Source organism: Mycetomoellerius zeteki, unplaced genomic scaffold (assembly GCF_001594055.1).
Source record: "Mycetomoellerius zeteki isolate Tzet28-1 unplaced genomic scaffold, Tzet1.0 scaffold105, whole genome shotgun sequence".
Taxonomy (NCBI): Eukaryota; Metazoa; Arthropoda; class Insecta; order Hymenoptera; family Formicidae; genus Mycetomoellerius; species Mycetomoellerius zeteki.
The window spans coordinates 2534250-2561413 of NW_017255965.1; the positions used below are offsets into that span (position 1 = coordinate 2534250).

Genomic DNA, 27164 nt, shown 5'->3' on the forward strand with positions numbered 1-27164 from the left:
CAAATTTACTTGCAGTAAAATAACGCAGAATGTATGAAAATACGTACGATACGTTTGCATAAAAAAGAAAACATTTTTACGTTAATAATAGAAAAAATTGCCAAACAGAAAAATACATTTATTATTCTGTTCCACAAGAAAATATGTCGTATTCAATAATGTTATTAGTTGTACAGTAATAAAAATTGTCATGAGATATTTAAAGCACTAAATCACAATACAGAAAAAAGAACTATCTCATTGGAAAAGTCGCGCACAACCATATTTCCTATCGTACATTGTTCTTTTGCTATTCTATTCTACATTCTTTACATGACCATATGTCTATGTATGTACAGCGACAAAAATAGAAAATGTTACATATAACCATATAATCAGTAGCATGACCAGATACTATCACTGCATGTAGAAGTAGATGTACATAGAAAGAACAATTTTTTGAAAGTACCTAAAAATTTAGCTAGATAGGTTTAAAAATGCATACAGGGTGAGGCCATCTGAATAATCCACTTGTTTTTAACAATAGAAAGAAAAGTTTCAAACAAATATTGCTTGGTTTCGAGGAGGACGTATTTTGATCGTGTCGTTTCAACTTTTGTTTGAAAATTTTCTTTCTATTTTTAAAAGCAAGCGAATTATTTAGATGGCTTGTTTTAGATACCTCACTCTGTATAGAGAGTTATGTGACTACTCTTCTGTAAAAACCGAAGGTCTAGAACATACATATCAATTTTTATTTGATCATCAGCTCTTGAAAGACAATGGGAAATTACCGAGAATATCTTTGCCATGAATCCGGTATTTAAAAACTGTAGATCCCTTTATATCAGTATATGCAAAATAGGTCATCACATCTGACGGGCTGAGAGAAAAGAAGATTTAAAAATAACTTTATCAAATTACCAAAATATTTATGTTACAAAGCTGTTTGTTACAATATCAGAATTTTTAGAACTTTATGCTTGAGCGTCCTACATAATTATTTTGATGATCTAACAAAATTATTTTTAAACTTGTATCTAGCTAAATTTTTAGAAACTTTAGCAAAACTGTGTAGAGATTGAGAAAAGATATTAAGAATAAAGAAATTATTATTAAAGCGTGATATTTTATATTCTAAGAAAATCTAAAATTGTAAAAGGAGAAGATAAAAAAGAAAAAAGAAGAAAGTAGCTACGTTTCGAGTATTACGAATACTTAGGTTCGATTGTATATATTATATTAATCATAGAATCTGCAACAGACAGTGATTCCGATGACATATGATATAATGTTCCATCGAAAACGCAGCTGCAATGATTATCATTGTTGTAGAGTCTTCCGTAAATGCCGGCGTCAGGATGCTCATAGCACGTTTCGCGTTACCGCAAACGAGAGGGATGGTAGGGGGTAAAGGGAGAGGGCGACTAATTCGGCCGCCACAGGTGAATATTCATGAGGGGGTGATCTTTGCAGCTTAGAGTACCCCATTCGCGAGGCCGTATCGCCGTCGAAGAGACCTTTGCAACGAAGGAACAGTTGGTTAAAGAACCTGAAGAGAGGAAAACGCGGTGAAGAGAAATATTTCCGTAATGACGTCGACCCTATTGTCGCACCCGTCTGCGAAAACTACCGTATGTGTGTGTACAAACTGGAAACGAGCATGACTGTTATTCTCGGCCACGACGAGTATAATGATATCTAGACCTACATGCACGCGAATAGACGATAAATTTTTTAAAATCTAAGAATACACAAATAAAATCATCTTTTCATATATTCTTCCTATTTTATCGAATTTGTAATAATATATTATTTTTCTTCAGAATAAAATATTATATGATAAAACTTTACTCTATTCTTTTACTTGCTTCTTCATGTAAAGCTATAACTTTCACGTATAAAATTAATTCTATAGGTATAGTATTACTAGTACTCAGATAATCCAATATAATTACGTATATTTTGATAAATTGGAGAACGCCAAGACCATTAATCTACGAAACAAGATCCACGTACGTGTAAAAAGCGAATGCAGCACGTGTTGCCGGAAGCGAAGAAGGTGCTTCGACAGCTATGAAATTCATCGATTCAATAGCTATGAAAACCTGGGGTGCATCATCGATCAGTCAAATGAGCGAAGAAAAATGGAACGCCGGAAGATCGATGATCTGGTTGGAGCTTAGCTTGAAGGTTTCCTGAAATTCTTCGTAGTCTTCTTATCCCTTTATGGTTGTTTGAGATTTTTCCATCTTCTTTTTTTCCCCGTCTTCTATTAGACCGTTGGATATGAAATGCCGGTTTTGTATCAACAATTTTCAGATAATAAACGACCCGATATTCTCAGCTTCTGCAGATTTTTAAAAAAATTGCCGTAGCCGACGGTATATTTCGCATTATATCTAAACTCTCGCAGTATCCGCTACCGACAATGTAAACGTGGCTAGCCTAGCCCAGTAGTCGTTAACTCGAGAGTTCCCGCTCCTCATTATGGTCGATAACTTTAATCACCGCTTGCACAACCACTCTTGCCGTCCCTATTTCGTGCCAGTCAACAACGATGGCATCAGCGAGCGTGTGTCACTCTAGTCATCTATGTTTATCGTTGTGTGGGGTGAACTCATCAATTCGTTTACAAGTGTTAACAAAATGTAAAATTAATTAGAATTATAACAGATTAAAAGGTCCATTCTTTAAATTGCTTATTTCTGTAGCTAATTATTGTTGATAATCTTGTCATATATAAATTTTCTTCTTTGACATATATTAAATTAATAATAATTAATTTTTAAATTAAATCATACGTGATTGCATTATTATATAAATCACAATTATCAAAACGTTAAGAAAACAAAAATATAAGTTATAATCGTTTAATTTTATTCCGCAAATCTATCGTAAAGTTACACTATGTCTTTACGAGTACCGCAATAGTATCCTCAACCTTAAATAATCCAGTGTACTTTATTTCTAATCGATTGGGAGATTACCTGAAATACTACAGATAACGGTATCGTAGCCGCGCCATTTCCGTCGGTCGAGAGATTGACCAGCCATCTCGTTCTATCCTATAAAACAATAACCGGTTGCGCATTGCGAAGAATTGGAAACTTGCGTCAGCGTTATTTTCGAGACGAATTCGACCCCTTCTTACGCCCAAGGGGGATGACACATCTTTCATATGTTATCGTGGGACACGCTAGCACGTAGCTCGATATCTCGCGGTCACGATAATCTGCTGTGCCTTACCGTCAATTTCTCGGCAATATTTTACACCGCGGAATCATGAACGGCCAACGTATCGATTCACGTGTCGTGATGCAATAACTGTACCTCTGCCACGGTATAATTTCACTCAGAATAAAGCACCCACTTTCGGAAAGCACAGTCTTTCTTCCCGGACAACCGAATGACCGTCTATGTGTGGACAGAGTGTTATTTTCCTCTCGACAAGATTTACTGCTATTTTATACTTCTTGAAGAAGGTACTTGCATGTACTGTCAGCCAAGTCGTGTCATACAGAGTGAAATGTGTACTAACCATAAAAATAAACATGTAACTTTTTATCTGATTATGTGAGAACATGCAGGATTTTTTTATTTAAAAATTATTTAATTTACTCATCAAAATATTTAATTTAAAACTTAAACTCGTAAACTAACATGCCCACATCGAAATTACCGACTCTGCAAGCCGGATCGGCAGAGTTGTGTGCGTGCGTGCGTGCGTGCGTGCGTGTGGCAGTCAGGTCGGCTTGCAGAGTCAGTAGTCTCATACAGACTTTACGCTACACCGTGCTTCATTGCCAGTGTCGACAGACAATCTTGACCCAGTACTGAAAGATAAACGGGTCGTATGCGGGGCAGTACTGGTTGGAAAACAGGCCAAGCTCTGGCTGCTAGACAGACCGAGCTCTGGCTAACAGCCGGGTCATACGTGGTCCAGTATTGGCTGCCAACACTGGCGTAATGAAGCACGGCGTAGCATTAGGCGTCGTCTACAATATGCAAAGTAAGCTTGGTTTAAAAAGTAAGAGTAAAAAATTAACCAATCACAGTCAATTATTCTTCTCACATTCGACTGTGATTGGTCAATTTCTTACTCTTACTTCTTAAAGCAAGCTTACTACGTGTATTGTAGACGTGCCATTACACTCCTGTGTTAAATCTGTACTGGTCTAATATTGGCTGCCAGTACTGACGCGATGGCAAACGGTAGCTCATGATTGAGCCGTTTTATTTTAATATTTTTATGTGGATGAAACTAAATATGTTTATTATTAATAAATCCTGTAATATATATTATATAGATTTTTTATTCCTGAATAATTTTATATTAACCAAACATTTAATCCATTTTTTAATTATATTTATATTTAAAAAAATTGCGTCTCATCTTTTTATTAGTATAACTGTTTATAATAATTCAATAAATAAAAGTAGGGCTACGAGCCAGTTACAATATAAAGAATATTTAATAATCTTTCATACAAACCGATCGAGTCATTTTCAATATAAACAACAAGTAATATTACATAAATTATCGGAATATTCGGTCCAATTATAATGTTCAGTAAAAACGTCGGTTATTTAGTATACGCTATGTACGGTCCATATGTAAAAGCATTATAAAGGTGATCTCATCTCACTTTTCAAAATTCTACAATTTTGATTTGTCGTAATGATGTAAGTCAGACGCCGAGAGGAAAACGCAAAATTAACTAATTGTAAGTTATATATAATAAAAGGTAAGCCATGATACTATTGGAGAGAACATGTATCCTCGACGATGTCAGGCGACGTTATAATGTTTATAATAAAATTCATATACGATATTTAAAACAAATTTTACTGCATCAAGCTCTTTTCAAAATTTTACTCAATTTTTAAAGAATAAAAAACCTCAAGGGGATATATCTCACGAAATACACCTATATGTGAAACCCTCAATTTCCTGCATCCAACGATCGTGTCTTTTCCGACCGGGTATCTGCGAGTTACCGAGATGTTTTTTCGCGGATATTTTATTTGCACGAGCAACGTACCCGACCATTTCGAGGTCGATGACATCCAAAATCGACCAACGAGAATTTCGTCTATCTTCTTCACGTAGATTATAAAATCGCCAAGAAATCGTCAGACGTCCAACTTGTCGAATATTAATGTACGCTAGCAAAGGGACTTATCGATCACCCAGTGCATAATCCCAGAAGTATGAGAAGTACGGAGAGAGATTTCGAGATCTACTTCCAATATGTGATTTCATGCGTGTGTATCGCGGGATGATACTCTCGCGGGGAATCCAAGTTTCACGTACAACTTCAAACCTTGTCTTGTGAACTCAATTTCGATTTTGGAACAAAGCGAGTTAACAAGTATTATCGAGAAAAATACGTTATTAATTTTAACAATTTCCAATATCATAATTAAAGCTATAATTGATCAAGCATTATTTAACAAATTTTATATGATTCATTAAAATTATAATATTTAATTAATGTAAACATATTATAGTATTTATATATTTTAACATTGTAATACTTAATTAATAAAAACTAATATATATGTGTGTGTATATATATATATATATAATAAACATAATTAAAATTATGAAAAAGAATTAATGAAATACTTTTATATATTTTATACGTTGATGTCATCATAATCAACTTTCTTTTTATTAGATGAAAGTTGAAAAAGCTTCGTCCTTTTTTCTATTTTAAATATTTTATATATTCTAACGCTCTTAACGAACAATTTTTATTTAAAAAGTTATTCAAAGAAATGTTATAAATATTATATATTATTCTCGGAGAAGGATCTATATATTTATAATTAATTGTAAATTATAAATAATTTTAAAATTAAGAAACTGTAATTATAAATTAAAATAAACTTTGAAAGTAGTAAGAATGTATAAGAGTTTATTTAAAACTATTTAATTACTTTAGATGTGTAATTAACAGTATAATTGTCATTATATAATATTTAAATTTAAGTATACATTAAAAACATTGTTATAAATGTTCTAATAAATAAATGTTCTTTCATGAAATCGACAATACTCGATAAGTTTCAAGCAGAAGTAAGTCATAGGAAGTACGCTGCGTTAATTTTTAAAGAGCATTCAGCTGTAAGCTGCCGATAATGTCTATCAAGTAATAAGTAATAAGTATCAATTGAAAATATTTTCAGCAAAAGTGAAAAAATCATATATTTATATATTCTTCTATCCATTGTACTTAATTAAGTACAAATTATATCAGCGCTATGTTATAACATTCTTACCTGTTACAAAATACTATTTAATACCTTATAATTATGTTACGTGTCTCACGCGTAATGCGCTCATAAAAATCTTCATAGATGTTCTTGGTCCATATAAAATCTGTAACATGCCTCAATTTACTATCGCGCGCATCTGAAGTTCAAATCGTAATGGACACCGTTGTATTTCGCATTCAACATGACCCTTCGAAGTCTTCGTTTACGACCGGCTCGTTTTTACGATTCACCAACGAGTAAACGGCTACATGTTAAAGGGAATATACTCTGTAATACATGCTATTATACTTTGACTCGAATTTTAAAGCTTAAAATATTCCTAATTTCAAATACTACAGTATTATATGTTAAAACAAAAATGTTAGCACGTTTTTTTTTATTATATATAATATTTATGTTATAATAAATATATTTTTATTAAATCTAGAAAAATAATTTATATATTAATATTCACCTATTATAACAAATATATACTTATTAAGTCTAGAAAAGTAATTCATATATTAATACAAAATTATTTCTGTTATATTTCATGGCGATTCAAATTAATTAGCATTCCTAAGAAATCTGAAAAAGTTCTTCAATTGTAACTTTACTTTCAACTTTACTTAAGAATGGCAAATTTTTTTGTGTCAATGGAACTAATTATCTTATAAATGTTATGTTGACTTTGTTACAGGAACGAATATATGTATATTGAATAACTGTTCAATTGCAGGCGCGTAACGCGAATCAATATTAAGTTCAGCATCGGCTGTCGACCGTATTTGGGAGGAGAGAAGGAAGGAATCCTTGAAAATCCCATCGTACGGTGTTTGCTATGCCCGTCCATTCGTCGTTCCAGCCATCCATCCATCCACGGGGGCCACGGCGCCCTTTTTCACGTCGACACACGGGCGGGCCCCGTCGAGTAGTATCGATTTTGTCGACGGAATAAAAAGGCGATTCGTTTCTCTTTCTCGCGACGGCAACGGGGCGAGTTTGCATGCCAACCTCGTAAACTCGCGCGTCCATGATTCTTCCGCGACAGTGGAGTGATTGTGACGCCGGGAATCGGGCCCTCTTTGCATCCTCTGACTGACTATAGGAAAATAAGCGCAGTGGAAAATGGCAACTAAGCTGCGAAGCTTGCCTTCTTGAAGAAGGAATCGGAATGTCTTTCAAGAAATTAAGCCCTTAATTTTGTAAGATTTTCTTGCGACACTGAAGTGTCACGCATAGTTAAGGAAATCCGTTAAATAAAATGAGTTAATTTAAATAGGATACAGACATTACTATTTATTACCGTGAGCGGCAATTTTAATTAAAATATTAAACGCCAGTCAAATACAAATTTACCTAATAATTAATGTTTTTTTATTTATAATTTCTGTTTAACTTCTTCACATACATATACATATATGCGCGTAGGTATATACGCATATATTATAATAATATTTTAAAATTATATAAAGTTACGGTCATCAAATTATTTTTATAATGTAATTTTAAAAAGCAGTACATAATTAAATTATTACAATAAATAAAGAATTTATTTAAAATAAAGAATTAAACTTTATTTTAATTCATTATTTACGCTAATAATTTATGTATAAATTTATACATGACGTTTAGTGAAATGTATAAGACCGACAAAAAAATGATCGTCTATAAAAAAATTAATAAAAAATATGGAAAAACATTTTTTCAAATGTCATTTGAAAAAAAATTTTAACGAACAGAAAGTTAACAATTATTTACATCTTTTTTAGACAATTAATCTCAGGTTATACGTCAAATTTGTCGTGAAAATGATTATTTATGAATACACAGCACACATTTCATTTTTAATAAAAATATTAGTTACTGAGGAAGTAATAAATAAAAAATCGAGAATAATTTTATTTTTCAAATAAAATATTGAATTTTTTAAACATATTTTAATAGCTATCAAACGTGTATGTAAACATGTAAGTAGAGATTAAACATAAATATTAATTTTCAAATATTTCAAATAATTTTTCTCTGAAACATAGTTCCACAGTTAATATTTTATTCTCGTCTCTAGTTTTTTTTTTTAAGGGGCATCATCCCCGATCGTATTACGTTTTACTCTATACATGTTAGTCTAAGTTATATACGATGTGACGTTTACGAAAAGCGAAGACGATGAACATCGACGCTATGAGATACAATACACGGAAGTTATGCGAATTGACATTAAGGAGAAACAACGTCGATCTTTATTTTGTAAGAAAGCCGCTTGCGAAAGCGGAGAACTTCGTAGAGTGCATGCAACGTCATCGGCTATTATAGTTGCGCGCAATATTCCAAGCAAAGGCAGCACGATAACGCAGTGGTTTATCAGGAATTCTTTTCTTGCGAATGAATCACAATGTATAGGTTTTTTCTCAGAAAAAAAATTACCTCAATATTCCATTTAAAGTACATAAGAGAACGGAACGAATTGCTCGAATAATTAATCTGAATATATTTAAACGTATAAAATGTATTATCACAATTTATTGCTATTATTATCATGTAGTTTAATTAAAAGAGTTTCGATAGATCTTAAAGTGTACAGTTTTAAAAAGACCTAACTTGCTTTCATTCACATATACGCACACAAAATTATTACTTATTAAATTACACAGATCAATTAGAATAATAAATTATAAACGGCAAAATTTATCTTGTATTAAATCATTGCCAATAAAACAAAAGATGTCTCACACACAATTATATTTTAACAAATCCATATGCACACCATATGAGTATAACGAAATAAAATCTAAAAAAGTCTAAACCTATGTTTTTTTTAACGAAATGTAAAAATATTAAATATAAATATTGTATAACTCGAATGAAAAATTATATCTAATAATATGTATCTAATATAATACGGAAATTCAAACCATTTTATTTTATTTCTAACAATAATATTTAACTGTGTTTTTTAAAACAAAGGAGCTTTATTAAAACGGTTCCTATTCACCTTTAGATATCTTTTTCATCATCAGTGTCCGTTAATGTCAGCATGATTTGCACACACTCTCTGTAAATTTGCACTAACATAAACCACTTCCTTATAGAATGAAAATCGATGTTTTTCCTTATATAATGTCAATTCTGATCATTCTGGTAGTACATCTCTTCGTCGCCTTCGCTTTTCGCAGATGTCACATCGTGTATCCTGCTAAACGGCCTCTTTTCGATCTCGTATGCCAGCCGTCGGAGAAAATCGAATCTCGTCCGAAACTAATTTCGTGCCTTTGTAGAAGAGACGTGCACGATTACTACCGAGCGAGAGGAAGCGAAAAGGGTACGGGAGAAGGGATGGATGGATTCCTAGATTTCCGATAGTATTGAAATCCGTCGAAGTGAAAAGCAAATTATATGAACTCTCTTTACTTTATGCCTCTTTCTCCCTCTTCTTTCTCCCTTTTGCATACGCGCGCGCGCGCGAGAGAGAGAGAGAGAGAGAGAGAGAAGGGAGAATCGGTGGTAGGGTCCTTTGATGTTCTCATTGCCGAAACAAAGTGGCCCGCATGCTCTTAGGGACGAGATCTTTGCGAAAGATACGCAACCCCCAACCAGTAGCCAACTCTGGTGCCCTTTCTTCCGTCGAGATGCCCCGACAAATTATTAAGTCAGCTATAAACGGGGGAAACTATAAGCGTCGGCAAGCAAGAGTCACAAAGTAATTGAAGTACGATTTTAGAAGAAATAATTTTAAGTTAAAATAAATTGCATTTCTGTAAAATATGACACACATGCAAATTATGTCGTTGAAGTGGAGAACTTAATCGAGAAATTCGTACTTGCAAAATCCATTAGACTATTTCAAAAAGCAAGAAAGATATATACATATTTAGTTCATGTTTATTTATTAATAATCTCAGAAATATTATTTATTACTATCCGAAGATAGATTCTTTTCTCCATCAGTCTTTGTATGTATCGATTAACGTTTTGCGTGACGACTCTCATTAGATTCATAGCGCGTGAGCTGTCAACACTTCTAATATGTTATAACATAACACTTTCATGAAAGTTGATTATGACAAAATTCTCTTTAATTTATAATTAATAATGTAATATTCAATGTTTAGTAAATTCGGTAATTTAATGCATTGATGAAAATGGACGAACTGTATATGAAGTAATAACAACACTCTAACATTCAGTTTAACGTTCGCTACTAAAATAATTTCAACTTGAATAATTCAACGTTTTTGTAAAACTTATTTAAAAAATTGACTATGTTCATACATTATCAATATTAAATTACGTTTTCGCTTAATTATGCACTGAAGAAGACCCGAATCAGTTGAAATATACTTTTATATTAATATTTGTAAAATAAATTATTTGGACACTCTAATATCCTATGCTCTTAAAGGCAATTATAATTTACTGATTTATTATACGAAGCTTTTTCTAAATACGTGAGCGTTATCGCAAAGCGAGGACCAAAGTCAACATGGAGAAGTATTATAGGTAATGTCACGGAGGCGGTCCTGACACAAAATGGCGTCTTGACGTGCCTATAGCATGGCAGATTGCCTCTCGTGTAATTTTCGCAAAAATTAGCTAGACTCGGCCATCTTTCAGGGAAAGGGCCATTTTGAAGGGTTGAAACCGCTGCCGACGGTTTCACGCTCCGATCGGCCTAACGAGGTTTCGTTAGTCGTCCCTTCACCCTGGCATTCGCCCACCGCCATCGGCTTAATTGTATAAATATTAGATTACGCGTAGGGTGCGCGACTCGTAGCATAACTCCAAAATCGGACGCGAATTTTACGCTTCGCTGGACGGATTTATACGCGGAATACAAATTCGTCGGGTTCACCGAAAGTTAAATATTTTCTCTGAGCTATAGATATTCTGAAAACCAAACACACTGAAACAATGTAAAAATCTGAATATACGTTTAATGTCGGAAAAATTTAAATAAATATTTTAGCTCTTTCTACAGTGTTTAAGAAGAATATTAACTTATCTTCTAAAGTTCCAACATTGAAAGCAAGAATAATGCCAATTTAAAGATATTTATTAAACTTTTATATTGTTGAACAAAAATGAATTCCCAAGCAATAAAGACAATAGTTTAAAATTCGTCGCTACTATGAATATAATACGTACATATATGTACCTATATGTACACATATGTATAATATATAGACAAATATATATTCTATGAAAATTGTAGTACAAGCGAAAAAAAATTGAGTTCCATGCAAAAAATTTGAAAATGTAGAATATACACATTTATATGAGATTTTTATAAAACTAACTTTAAAAATGGGAAATTAATAACATAATTTTTTTAGAAACTTTTTACAGTTTATGTTATACACCAGCAAATTCGTCCCGTTAATAGTTATTTAAATATCTATAAAATTACAAAATTTAGTTAAAAAAATAAAACTGTTTGATATTTTACATACGACTTTTATAGTGAGTTAAATTGTTTTGAAATATTTTACTTTTTTAAATAAAGTAATATTTTGTTGTTTTACTTCAACGTTATAATCATACACTGAGACGATCAACGATATTATTTAAAATAACATAAATATATAATCAGTTTTCTATTTTTTCAAATTATTTTTAATTATATTTTTAATTATATCTTCTTAAATTTTAATTAACTGTAGCATAAAAAATTATCTCCTTTTTGAATGTATTACAATATTTGATTTTCAATATATATAGAATTACTTTAACCCCTTAATATTAACCTTAATATATATATAAAAAAATATAAGAGTAAAAAAATCAAATATAAAAAGGATTACGAAATGAAAGGATACCAGTTTATTTACTTTTGACCTGTATAACATACCTTTACAACAAATTGCAGAAATTGAACTACGCGCAGTAGGGACATCTTGAAACACGATGCTTATTTATCACATTTATTACGCGGGAATACGAATTGTATGTACGAGTGGAGTTTGCGGAGTTCGCCGACCGACGAAACAGGTGGGTATCGCCGTGCTTGTGGCGGCTCCATTCAAAACCGTCTCTCACCCTCGACCTCACTCTCAGCTTGTAAAAGAGACGCCAGACATAACCGGGCGCGTGTTACGCCACCAACGACGTACGTGTGATTTATCCGCTCGAACAGGTGTCAACGATACGCCGGTTCTCATGTGTGAACGACAGGTAGATGGCCTGTGACGCGAGACCGACGTCTCTCCTTTGCGTTGACTTTCCGTGTGGATTCACTTTCGTAACAATGAATTTTGAGAGCAAACGTGTGCAGATCGTCGTTACATAGATTTACACGTAGAGTCACCATTTAATTAATGGAGAAATCGTGCAGCTTCACGCGATAATAAAAATTATAAAAATTTTCAGATTTTTATAATTCTTATAACATTATTATGATAATTCCATAAATTTAAGAAAATTATATGTTCTGATTGTTAAAACATAATTTAGCTTTAGTAAAGCTTAAAAAAAAATAATTATAGTAAGTAATTTATAGCAATTTAGATAAACGTTTAATATTTTATACGAGGATCCAATAATATGTGCTCACATCAGCATCCACCAATTTCTGATCGTGACGTCACGTCTCTTATTAATGAATTCCGCACCGCATACGTGAGTGTCTGCTCATCTCCTATAATCGATGCGTTCCAACTGACTTGTTACTCATACGACCCCGATCAAAAAATAGCAAAGACCCGCGAATGCACACTCGTGACGCATCCTTCAAACCGACAGAATTCGCATACGAAATGCACGCCGTGGCATTTTCTTCGCGGCTCTTGAGAAAAGTTTGCTTTGTTAGCGGAGCGAGCTTTTCCTTGCCATGCTGGACGTAAAGTTGGAGGAGATTCAGTTCCCGACCCACCGAGCTAAAATTCTTGACGTTCCTCCATACAAAATTACCGTTTCGACCACGGAAAGAAGAAGAAAAAAAAGAGGAAGAGAGAGAATTCGCGGGCGCACTGTTAGGATAGTCCTGAATATGGCTGTTCTTCTTTTTTACATGTTTTGTCGTTTTCTCATAGTTTTTCTACTTTGTACAAGTTTTGCAAAACTACAAAACTATTCGTTTTAGTCACTTCGAAAGATTTTAAAATTATATTTTAAAACAAAATAAAATTCGTTTATATATCTTGATTAATTAATGTAATTTTTTTACTCTAATAACAAATAAGGTTCTGAGAATCATAAAGTAAAAGGTAAAAGGAAAATCTGTATGATCCAACGCTGAGTTAACGATGCGGGAATGATTGTGTTATATTTACCAATAATATTATGAATTTTATAAGAGAACTTCAATTATTTTAATACGACGGCTTTAATTACTTTAAACACGTTGATTGGTATTTGAAACTGCGGATTAAACATTCTACATTCTATATTAAACTTGATTACATATTATCAATAAACACCACAAAAGACACAAATTTGTTTGCGAAACATATGTGATTTTGTATGTACTTAGACTTTTGTATATAATTCTTGGTAAATATACACAATAAATATACACAATAAATATACACAATAATTCACAGATCGTTAACTCCGTTGGCTCATACAGGCTTTCTTTCTATATTTAACGTCGACTTTTTCTAAATTTTTCACAAACTTTAAATATAAAATTGTTATATATATATAGGTATATATACATTTTTAAATAAAAACTTATTTAATAATTTTGAAATGAGCTAATATAAGAGCTAATACACCGTGATTGTTTTTTAGTGTATAACTTTTAATTTATATTCTCTGCTTTTACATAATTTCTTCCTCACCATACAAACGTTTCAGTCCTTAATTTTATAGACTATCTTCAACGTTAACAGTTTAAAACAATTGAATGATGCACTCTCAGAACTGAAACTAAGGAGGTTCACATTTGACACTTATGAAAATTCCCTCCTCTGACAGTTACATGATTAAGATCTATTGTGGAATAGATTTTTAAATAATTCTTTTTATATAAACAATTAAATAATTAGCTGCGATTTTTCAATTAAAAAGCAAATAAATTTCTCTAATTAGGTTTCTCTAAGAGCTAGATGGATTTCTACCAGAAAAATTTTCAAAATACTGCAATCAAATGATTTTTCTATAAATGCTGCAAATTTCTTAATGATTTTTTACAAATTATGCAAATATTTTCGTGCCTATTTGCGAAGTATGCCGACGAATTGCAAAATTTATACGCAACAACAGCGTCCATCGAACGTAGCGCGTTTGCTTTCATAATCGAATTCGCGCGACACAACGGCAATGACTACGATGCTACAATTTGCATCCCTGGTGCAATCACCGGAACAACGTACGAGTATATCCAATCCGATTCTGCTGATCAATCGGGACGAACTCCTCGACGAAATAACCGGCAGCTACAACAATGGGCCAAAGATATCGATCGATAATAATCCATTGTCAATCGATCGCCGCGCGCCGGAAGAAGTATATAACGACCGGCGCCGTTATTAATTGCGGTTACTATCGTGAAATTGCCCTTTTAAATCATGCTCGGTATGCATCGGCAAATATTTCAACCAAGGGGTAGGTAGAGTGCGATGGCTTTTCGCAAATGCGTCGATCGATTCCGTCGGATATTTATGCGACGTCGATAATTAATCTCATGACGAAATAACGTGGATAGTTTCTTGAAGTATGAACAAATTTCTCACTTCTCAGGGAATTATTTTCCATAATGGGTTACTGTTAGATAGTTGTGCATAAAACAACACATTTTTATACATCGAGGATTTTCAAACAGTATTTTCAAAAAATTAAAATAAATAAAAAATTCTGTATATTTTATCATTCATTACTTTTTAACGATATGTTTTTAAATCAATTTTTAATCGTTTTTTTCTTAGCGACAATTAGTCATCATTTATTTTAATTTCCTATATTTATATAATTACAAATTATATTAAAGTAAACTATATCTAAAATTTATTGAAAGGTTTAGCTTTGCATTCTGTTCGATTTTCTTTAGTTTACACACACAATATACTCTTTCCAAAAAGTTTTCTTTCTACATCACTCATAACTAAAAAATTATTGCTGTCTTGATATATTCATGTTAAGAAAATGTACTTTCTGAGTTCCCTATCTTAAATGTTAAATTATGTATATTCACTTTTCTCGTATTATTTATTCATTTTTCTTTCTATAAAATGATATTTGCATTTTTAAAATTACAGAATCTTCTACAAATTTCTCAACGATTTTTACATTTATATCATTTTCCTGCTATTTGAAAGATCTCAAATATTTCACGATATTTCAAATACACTTTGTAGATCTACACATCATGATATCTAAGTTGATTGTCACACAAAATGTTTATATTACATGAGTATTTCGTAAAAGTAATACTTTTAGAATACGACGTTGCATATGTAATGAAAGGCAATTTCTTGAAATAAGCTTATACATATACATTTGTATTTGAAACTGTTATTTGCGTTACTCGCAAATATATTTTGTCAGCGTTGATAACAAGACTCGCTGCGGGTTGGTCTGTTCTTGCGAATCAACGACGTAGACGGGATTTTGCTTGTTGTTCTAGCTTACAATCTGGAGTGCATCCAAACGGCCGAATCCCGACCGGGCTGGGTATCTATTGTCCTAGCGTCCCGGACCACCATCTCGCCGAGCGATAACATCTGGCTGTCCCCTTATAACGACACCTCGAACGCGCCCGATTATTTGCCCACCCGGGCGTTTATCCTCGGGAAATCGATTCGTCGCGCATAGATCTTACCTTACCCCCTTGTGTAAACTGTACGCTACAACAAACGGTTTGCTGCCGCTGCCTGATTTCGAAACAATGAGGACCAGTATTGGACTGGTTAAATTAATGTAGGACTACAAAATGAATGTTTTCTTTTTGGAAAATAAGAAATATTACTAATTTTTTAAATTAAACACATTTTTTTTTAAATAACAAAATAATTTTTCATGCACAATAAGAGAATACGTTAGAAAAAACTGTTACTAGCGCAATACTATGCAAATTAAATGACGAACAATTATTTGCAAACTGCGAGTGACGTTGAAAGATCGTCAAAGTCGATCTTTATTCCTCGTCTCTATTGTAACCACTGTCATGATCATTAGTGGCTGCACGCGAGTGCACTGAAAGTTAATAGCCGACTATCATTTTTCTGCTATTATCTACCGGCGAACTATTAATATTCGAGCACTGGTTCAGTACTTTCCTCGTATAACGAGAGTGTAAACCAGAACACGGTATTGTCGTACATATATAGCGAACTGAAATAATAATGCTGTATTTAAATCTATTATCATAAAGAGTAATTGATATTGAAAAAAGATAATATTTTACTTCAATTAAATACGCATTGTCAAGAAATAAAATAATAAATATAATTAATAAACAACATAATGAACACACAAGTATTCAAAGTAATGCAATTAATTATTTAAGAACGTTAAAACGTTCTGAAATCCTATTAAAATAAAATCCTTTTCTCAGACGAGAACTAAAGAATATAATCCTGTCATTTATTTTCTCTCCTAAAGCTTAGTTTGTCGAGAAGGGATAACTTCAAGTAGGTTAAAAAATTTGCAAATAAAGAAGATATTCAATGATTTTAGGTACCTTGCTTATTTACATAATGTGTGGTTTAGTTTACTAATCATGTGCAGTATATTATTTCGTTCCATAAATCGCGTTAGAGGTAAAGGAACGTGTTTCGTGCATCGCGAGAATATTATTGCTGCCCGAGTAACTTCAGGAATGGAACTCTGCGATGCACCTTGTCTTCCATATTCATTAAACTATTTAAAGCGGCCATTACGGCGTTACAACGGCACCAGCCGTTGCAACACCATCCAACATACCCACGGTGAAACTGTTACACGTTCAAAAACTTGACCAACAATTTATTAGTGCATTCGCATTATTCTCAGCAACTACGAAACAGCATATTCTTTACCCTCTTGTTTCCCTATCATTTACCATTTTTCTTTCTATACTGCTCACCTACTTGTTCACATTTGCGTGACCGCGTGACATATTTCACTCACATTCTCATTGTACGCATGGTCACGTAATCACACAAATGTGAAGAGTAGTGAGAGCGTGCACGAAGAGGGAGAAATGATACTTCTTTTCCTCGTGTGCAGCAGATGGCATAAACATCTTAACATTTGCTAGATATAATTTTTAGAGATATATCTAAAAGGAACGAATCTAAGTTATCACAGCTTATTTATGGAATCGTTAAAAATGCTTTAACATTTTCCAAAAGCTATTTTCACAAAAAGATATTATTTAACAAACTAAATCATTTACAAAATCACACTAAACTTTTGACTGTCATGCGAAGCGAACTGTTTGCCTAAAAAATGATTGTTCCATCAGATTTTGATAATTTTGCGCATCTTCCTAATTGATTTTTAAATTATAAATTTTTGTTGTGACAGATAAATCCTACAATATATACAATTTTCAAAAAGATATATTTTATTTACTTGGGATGATAATTCCATTCTTGGGAATATTATATTATTACTACTTTAAAGAATTGACTTTTATTTACAATTTGAAAAATTAATATCAGTTTAATAACATTTAAGTTATTTACGGAATTGTGTTATTATGCAAAAATAACAAGTTACTAGAGTATAGAGTAAAAAAACAACAACTAGAGTATAGAGTACCAAATCTATGATAATTATTTTGTTATTATAGTTAATTTTAAAGATGTTCTAAATCAATACAAAATAAAAGTAAATGACAATGTATTATAACTATTAATATGTTTATTTATTATATTTTAATATAATTTGTAACATTATAAACGCTATTATACAGAAAATGTTTTGAGGTCAACCGCTCGCTCCACTTGCAAACTATAAGCCTAGAAAGTTAGCATGAGAGTCAAGAGGTTAAAGACTTATAAATCACGTGTTAAAATGTCCTGCTTATGAAGGAATATTTTATTTTCAAGAATAATATTTTCCGATAATAAAATTATGTCTTTTTAATTTTAAACAATTCGCTTAAAATTAAGTAATTAATATAATGTCGTTTATATGGTTGGAACCATATAAACGTACGATTGTAAGAGACTGTAGTTTTGCGCTGTCAACAACACACTCGTAATACGCTTCAGGCGTTAATGACGACTCTTAAATCGACTACCCTTGGCGATCCACTTCATTCCCATGTCCGCGACACATGCAACGACAAAGCGCTGCGATTGCAATATACACCGAGAGTGCACGGGAACCTTTCATTTCCGCCGAAACCGCTGCTCGCGGTGACACCTTTTGCTCTGCGCTTTTGCCGAATTACTTGCGACTGATTAAATCCCGTCCGGTAATGCAACATCAAAGAATATCGAAGGATGTCTGTCTAGGCGGACAGTTAAATAAAATAGACATGCAGTACAGTCATAGATGCATAAATTTAAAAATTGCACAATATAAGAGAAAAATATTTCATTTCAATATGTATTCGTGATAAAAGGTTTTAAGATTTAGACGACAAATCATTTGAATATTATTTGCCCAATACCGGAATAAAAACTATCTAACATAAAATAAAAAATTAATCATGTCATTTCATGTATAAAATTATTAGAATCGTCACACAATGGATATTTTACGATATACTAATAAAATAGTTTTACAAGACATCTACGATAAAGTATATAAAAATAAAATACATTATATATTATGCAAAATATATCATGTTAAGTATTTGTTTTATAATTATTATCTAACATTTTCATATGTAAAAAATAACTGCAAGAATTAAGTTATGTAGAAAAGGAATTATATAAATCTATGCAAAAATACATTACTGAATATTATTAAAATTGAAAATTGCTTCTATTTCTGAGATTAATTTTTCGACTCAGTTGATCAGACATTTTTTAAAACATTTTTAATTTAGTTTGAGGATTTATTCAGAAATTACTGAATTATTTAATATATATAATGTTTCCATTCGATATATCCATTCTATTATATCATAGTGGATTGTATTGTAATATACGATATGAAACAGATAAATTGAACATTTCGAATTTGAAAGAAAAGCATATCAATAGTGTCTACTGAGTACATGTCGATGGAATTATTTTACTTAGCGAGTTATTTATACGTTCAAGTATAGTTACCGACTTATCATATGGAAGTTGTGTTAGTTAGATAAACAGCTCCTTCCAATCTCTTGCCTTAAGACGTCGTGTGTAAACAAAACCAAGACTATCCGACATCCGCATGCGGGTACAACGTTAAGTACTGTAAAATATGTATCGCTTGTGCACATGCAAGTGAATATATATATAAAATCTCCATAAATCTTAACTTTTTTGGTGTTAACGGTCTATTTCTTACATTACTTTTTCCTTTGTTTTAAAAATTAGTATTTATTATTATTATTATTAAACGATATTAAAATATTAATTAGAACACTAAACTAGCTTTACATGTAACATTTAATGTCTTAAAAATAAAGAAAATAGTTTTTAAGTGAAAAAGTTTAATAATTTTCGTGTTAATTAAATTTAAAAAATAAAAATAATTATGATTTAAAAATCTTTACATCATCCTTATATCACAGTTATAACTGATGATTAAATTCCATTGGCTTTAATTATAGGTCTTTGTTCGGTTTCAATTAGCTGGAACAAGAAGAAATTTCCCACGGAAGTCTATATATTTGGCACGGTAACCGAATCATGCGGGAAAATACGAACTTTAATTTAATTTTGAATGTTATTTTATATTTGCGTGTGTCCGCGCTTTTGTTTCTCGGAAATTTTGAAAAAACTAAAAATCGTCAAAAAATAAAATTCATTGCAAAGTATTTGTGTAGCGATTTGTTTAAATATTCTATAACTATTCTATATAACAATGACAATTTGTGTAATAACCAACGTAATTTTACAGTAAATTTTTTGTAAAATTAATATGAACCTGAAGTAAAAATATCATTGTTACAGAAATAAAATATTTAAAATACATTAAAAGATATACGTGCATAAGAAATAATTTATTATTAATTAATAATGTATTTCATTTTTTAATGTTCTAATCTTTAGAATTAATTTTTACTTTTACTTATTTTTATTATTTATAAATTAAAGATAATTATTTTTTAAAGTTGTTTAAATTCTCTCTCTAAAAGCAAAATACAATACAAATAACACGAGAAATAATAATAGAATGAAATAAAATAAAATTATTAAAAATTTTATAATTAATATTCTTAAAAATATAATAGTACGTAAATTTATATAGTTAAATAATGTAAAATACTAATATAGTAATATAAATAATAATATAAATGTAAAAATAATAATATAATTTAAATATCTAAAAAATTTAATATTCTAAAAAAAAAATATTAAAAGTCGTACACTTTCTCCATTTTTAATTCTTTTAAATTCTTTTCTTCTACGTTGTACGTCTGTTGATTCATTCTAAATAGCATTTCCTTTTAATTCATGCTTCGACTTTAAAACAAACGTACTCACCGTTAAACTTCACTTTCCTTCGCGTAGTTCAATATCCTGGAAATTTCGTTCTGCTCGCTGCCCCGATCAGTTAACTGCATCCAATCTGTACGGAAACGAAGGACGAGGATGAAAAAACAGCGTTTCCCTCTATTTCGTAATTAATTCGACCATTAATTCCACCGGTAAATTAAACTTGAGATAAGTTGAGCAGCACGTGGGCAATTAATTATTAATCACACATATCGACATCAATTTTCTGGGATTTTCTGGGATTTTCAATTTTCTTGCTCTACTGTTTCATGTATTAATATATTATCTTATTAAAAATGTAACGATATGTACATGTTCAATAACAAAATATTATATCCTCTTAATTACTCTTAACATTATATCCTCTTATATTCAATAACAAAATGTCACTCTAGCATGAAATTGTTGATCGAGGAGAGAGACATATTAATTTATCCGTTTTTCGAGCATTTTCGTATTCGCGTCGTGTCCTAGTGTCGCGCATATTCCAAATATTTGGGATTTGTCACGTTGCTACCCCTTCTGGGAGAATTTGCGCTCTATGTTTCGCGCGTCTAATCGTCACCGTCGGGAAATTACATCGAGTTTCCCGGTTACAGGTCGGCCGTAATTTACGCCGAGCGGAGACTACACGACATTCCGTATAGCCCTTATGGCGGCGCTATATATTGAACATCAGGAGCGAGAGAGGAAGAAGAGAGAGGATTGTTAACTCCCAGAAACAAATTTCTGATTATATTACAGGCTTCATATTTCTTTTTCAAATTTCTTATATAAGAATTAGAGCATCAAAATGTATCTAGATAGCACAGAGAGTCCAAAATGAATTCTATTTTATTTTCGACTTAACGAAATGAATTTATGTTATGTCCTATTTCTGAAAATATTCCTGAGAGAATCTAAAGAAATTTTCACTTTTATATTACCAATCGTGAACTCTTTTTCAAATTCAAAAGTTATTCTTTTTCTATTTCTTAATTTTGTGTAATAATAAATCATACTTTGATTTTTATGCAAATTAATCATCATTTTTATTAAAAGTAACATATATACAAAAATATGTATATAAATATATAAATATATTTGCATATACTTTTTATTTCTTTTTAAGTTTATTTCGAATAGATTACGCTAATTCATAAAGAACTTAAGAAAGTAAATACTTTTCGAATTTAAATGGATCAATTGTGCTACCTAGGCAAGCATTCATTTCGGGAACTATTTCTGTGTATTTTATTCTATCATCTCTAAAATTGGCTACAATTTTTTAATTCTTTTTCTTAACATTTTCAGATGGTAGTACTTTTAGATCGCTCTACATTTGAACGTGAATGTTTGAAGAATGTTCTCTCTCCTCTTTAAATAAAATGCACGTCGATAGCGCAGTTTCGTATTCAGGAATTCCTTAATATTTCGAGTGCCGGTTGATGCGTTTCGAAACCTCGAAAGTAAAGATAGGAAGTGGAGAAGTAAAGAAAACAGCGAAGATCCGGCACCTAGATCAAAGGCATGAGACGTCATCATCGAAAAGATTGCGAAGGCGGAACCATTCACTTTGGCGATGAAAGAAAGAGTAGAGTTACTTTCAGAAACGAAGAAACGCTTTGCGTTGCGAATTAATCGATAAAATTGATTTCAAACATAGGAAAATAGATGTCACTAATCTTAAAATAACATTCTTATTAAATATTTACAATAAATAAATTTGCCAAATATAGTGAAATGATCTCGAATGTTCTGACAAGTTCTACAGAGTTATAAAAGTATTAATATAATACCCCCTTGAATAACTTTAATAATAAATATAAACTTTAGTTTCGTATTTTCATATTTTAGTTTTAAATTTTAGTTTATCTATAATATATTCTTCGTCTAAAATCGTGTTTTTAAAATTAAATCTGTACCATAATAGCTTTATCGTGTCTCAATAATTTCATCCTCGTACTTAATTTTAGTCGTTAAATTTACATCATCCCGCTCAAAGTTTATCTCCGAAGTTCGCAATATTCCGTCACTCAAAGGACTTGAGAAAATTGATGTCGGCCATAATATCTCGTCATTTCTTCACGGCGACGACATACTCGGCAGCCACAATTTTTCCCGGAATATTTCCGCGGAAAAGTACGAAGAATCCATCGAACAATTACATTTGCGGAATCGCAAATCAGACGATGATATCGCTCTCACGAGTTCTTGATTCTTATTCCGCTTGAAAATTCCTTTTCGCCGCGAGCGCACGGGGGCAGATAATTTGTTCAAGTTGTCGGCTGCTGAAGGGATGCAGGCGAATGCGAGGACGGGGAAGAGGCGAGTTTTTATTTTAGACGGGGGTCGCGAGCGCGCTGACGGCGCATCGAACTTCCGCTCGTCAGCTCGCGGACTCTGTTCAAACATTACTGGCGTCCTCCAAGAGTTCGCTACTCGCAAAGTGGATGATTCGGCCCATCGAACCGTGAATCTCTTCCTCCACCCTCCTACACCGCACGAATCTGCGAGGGAAAGGGCGAGATTCTCTTGCGGTTTTTTTTATCCGCGTGAAAGGAAACCGCGCGTTCTCGCGCGATTTATATAAGGATACCGGCAGCGAGTTCACAGTGTAAAGATGCAGAGTTTCCCCAACTACCCACCTCTTTCTTCCACAATGTACTTCTTATTTCTAAAGTAGGATAATGGTTTACATGAGATGGAAAATAAAATGTATATCGGTACTTTCTCTATAGCCTCCGAAAGACCTGGATATTATGGATGATACATGTGCTTTAGAGATAGCATGTTGCCTAGGATAATATTGTAAAAAAAAGGAACGCGTCCGAACCGAGCCAGTAACACGACCGAGGTTAAACAACATATTAAACGGAATTCTCGCTACAACGCGCGGCCATGTCCGCGTAATTAACGCGCCGCAAAGCCCGACAATTCCAACGGCTGTGTTAAAAACACGGTCACGTTCGTCATCGTCGATATTCGGCGTTATTTTCATATATCACAGAAATTAAATTAATAATAAAAATTTATGCATTGCATATAATTTATCTTTCATTCGAACCGACGTAACAGTTCATGTTCGATTCATGTTCGAGCAGTTAGAACTCAATTTTTCAAAAACGGATCTATTCTGATAGGTTAAACTTTCGGTGCCACTCTTAGCATGACATACCAGAGATTTAGTTTGCTTTATATAGATGTTATATAATGTTTATAATGTTTTTATTAATAAAGATATAGGGGAGACCGGGGTTGTCGTATTGGGTTGTCATATTGATTGTCAAAATGCTTATAACTCGAACAAGACGTGGCAGAAAAATCTCTTTTTTTAACTGTAGATTGCTGATATAATATTAATTTGTTGTGTAAAATGATTTGCACCACATTGTATATATTATTTATAACAATTTTTAAGAAAATGAAGTTGGTAAGTTAATTTTTCTTATCGCCTATTTTGTTGTCTGACAAATCTTTGACATTTTTTAATTGCGATATCCCTGTGTTCATAGAAAATGACATGTTTTAGAAGATCTTTGCTATAATTAATTAATCATTATCCTGACAGAGAGAGAGAGAGAGAGAGAGAGAGAGAGAGAGAGAGTGCGTGAATACAATCTCTTTTATTTAAAATGGCTATGTGGGGTAGATTGACCAAAATGAGACGAGGTTAGATGACAGTTAATTTTAATATCTTTAAGGAACACGTTTTTAGAGAATATACTTACAAATATATTATATTTCATACAGATATATATGTTTTTTCATTTTTCATATAGAAACTACGGTATAAAAACAAATTACGTATTTTATGATTAAAATAACTATTTTATTTGTATTAATATCATAATTACTTTATTTCTCAAAATATAGAACTGATATTAAAATAAAAACTGTATTTTTTATATGTTGTCCATAACAAATATGCTACTGCCAATCCTAGAACGTGTGACAATCAACCCAGAACACGGGATTAATTGTCACATTTTCGCAGCTTCATAAATTAAATAACTTATTTTGACGATATGATGAATTCACGAGTAATATTTTTTTAATACCTAAAAGATGTAGGTATATTATAATGTATATGATATTTCAAAATCAGGCATCCATTTTTTTCTAAAAATCACTAATCAAAAACTGTGACAACCAGCCCTGGTCTCCCCTATTTGCTTCTTACCGTTATATATAAATTATATTCCTCAATGTCTGGCATTTCGATTTAAAAAGAATTTTATTATAATGTATTCATTTTTATACGATATTTTTCATAATATTCAGTGTAGTATATTCGTGACAAAATGGTATGGAGTGGCACTGAGTTAAAAGAATTAAAAGGTATACATCAACTATAGTCAATGACTACTTGACAATTAGGCAACTGATGTATTCGCTGAACATAATTAATCATATATTAATAAAATAGCTACACGACAATTTTATTTAAGAAAATTTTAGGTTAAATTATTTGCTTAATAGGACAATTATCCAAATTTACTGAAAATGTTACACATTTTCTCCAGATAAAAGTTCAACAAACTTAATAAGAAAAAAATAAAAACAGATTTTTTATCATGATTTTTTCTATATTCCCTCTTCCTTATCCTTTTTTTGCCATAACGGAGTTCTGAGAAACTTTTTCGCGCTAAATACTTTATAAAGTAATTTGTTACTTCAAAGAGGAACATATATCTACTTGGTTATGAAACCAAGTTCCTGCGCAGCCGATACTTTTAAATTCTTCGTTTTTTGTGAATATGTGAATTTAAAATTTTCTGCAAAAATTTAAAACACTGTATTGCATTAAAACGTTACAATTTTTTGTATTTCACGCTTTAACGTTTTATAATATATTGTAATAGAATATCATATGTTTAAATCAGTAATTCACAATAACCTAAACTTGTCAATAATTATCAAAAAGTTAACGATATTTAAATAATATATGTTATATATATTAAAATATCATTACAATGGTATAATAATGATATATTATATATAATATTAACGCATATAATACTTTTAAAATATATTCAGATTTTAAACAAAAAAATAAATATAGTTACATATGTTATTATCTTTTCCAATTAGATCACTATGAGTTTCGACTAGGTCTGTTTTGGTATAGGATTCGAATTATGAAATACGCATGATCATAATTAGCACCGTAATCACGCAATAATATATATGGGGACGCATAATAAGATTTGTTTTGTTTCGAGTTGCGATAACTCGTAATGTTGCAATACAATTTCATTAATGAGAAATAGAATTTCGATTGATGATAATAAACGAAGTTATGCGATTCTGCTCAGCGAGAATTAAAATAACATTTTAATCAACGGGTGAACCAAATTTTATGATTCGCTGAACTGATACAATAAATTAAGAAGTAATTGCAAATCTCGGTGACCAAATATGCCAATTTAAATACATAATTGTTATGTTGATAATCTAGAAAAATTTTAAATTAGTAATCAAAAATAAACAAGCAAGAATACAACAAAAATAACATTTATTTTTAATCAATATTCTTACTTCATTTCATTTAAAAAAAAAGAGATGTTTATTGTCCATTTCTTTAATAATTTGAGATTTTTGGACAAGTCAAATTTTATTAAGTTTTTTTTAATCGTTTGTAATTATTGTCTCAATTGTTGATTCTAAATTAATTAAAAAATCTATTATTAATAATAGATTAGTAGGTAATTTTTGTACATCTTGTGTATATAATTATATATTATACACCTTTCCTCTAATAAATTTTAAAATAAAATTAAAACTTGGAAATCTTAAATTTCAATGAAAATACTGATATCAATTAATGCATTATTACTTAATTAACTTCCTCAATCCTAATTGATCGACACTACTTTTTATTATTGTTTTATTTAATCGTATTAAAATGAAAGGGATTTTTGATTATATATGCGAAAAATATATTAGAAGTTCTAGCAAAATTCACTAGCGCGCGACGTATTTTATACTAAATTTGAAGTGTTCACCTCAGCGGAGACACGAAAAACGCCCGCGCATTTCTCCATTTGCTCTAAAGCTCGAAAGCTGATAACTATGGAAAAATGGTAGAAAAAGTGAATTACGAGAACAGTGTTGAAACTTTTCGCGTTTCATTCTGCGAGGTTCGCTGACAAGCCGCCGATATAGGACGGTTCGACTTTTAGTAATTAGCTTCTCGCGTAATTACCATCCACACTAATTGTTACGTGGTGATCTATCGCTATAGCCGTTGAACGAGATGCTTTATCTCGGAAAAGAGTTGGTAACGTGCTTTTCGAGAACATTTACGTTAATTTACATTGATAGGAAAAGATATTATCAATTTTTCCAAAAGATTACATCTCGACTGTTAATAAATCATAAAATACATAAAGTGTCGATATATACTAAGCCAACAAA

At 31.6% G+C, this 27164-nt stretch overlaps 1 protein-coding gene across 1 annotated transcript in view; it reads right to left on the reverse strand.

Moving 5' to 3' along the window:
* The window catches only part of Con (leucine rich repeat protein connectin), a 69645-nt gene extending 48812 nt beyond the window's left edge, over positions 1-20833 (reverse strand). Inside the window, exon 1 of the mRNA XM_018446075.1 lies at positions 20754-20833. The gene's annotated coding sequence lies outside the window, so the exon portion shown is untranslated. The remainder of the gene's footprint in view (positions 1-20753) is intronic.
* Positions 20834-27164: the final 6331 nt, after the last annotated feature.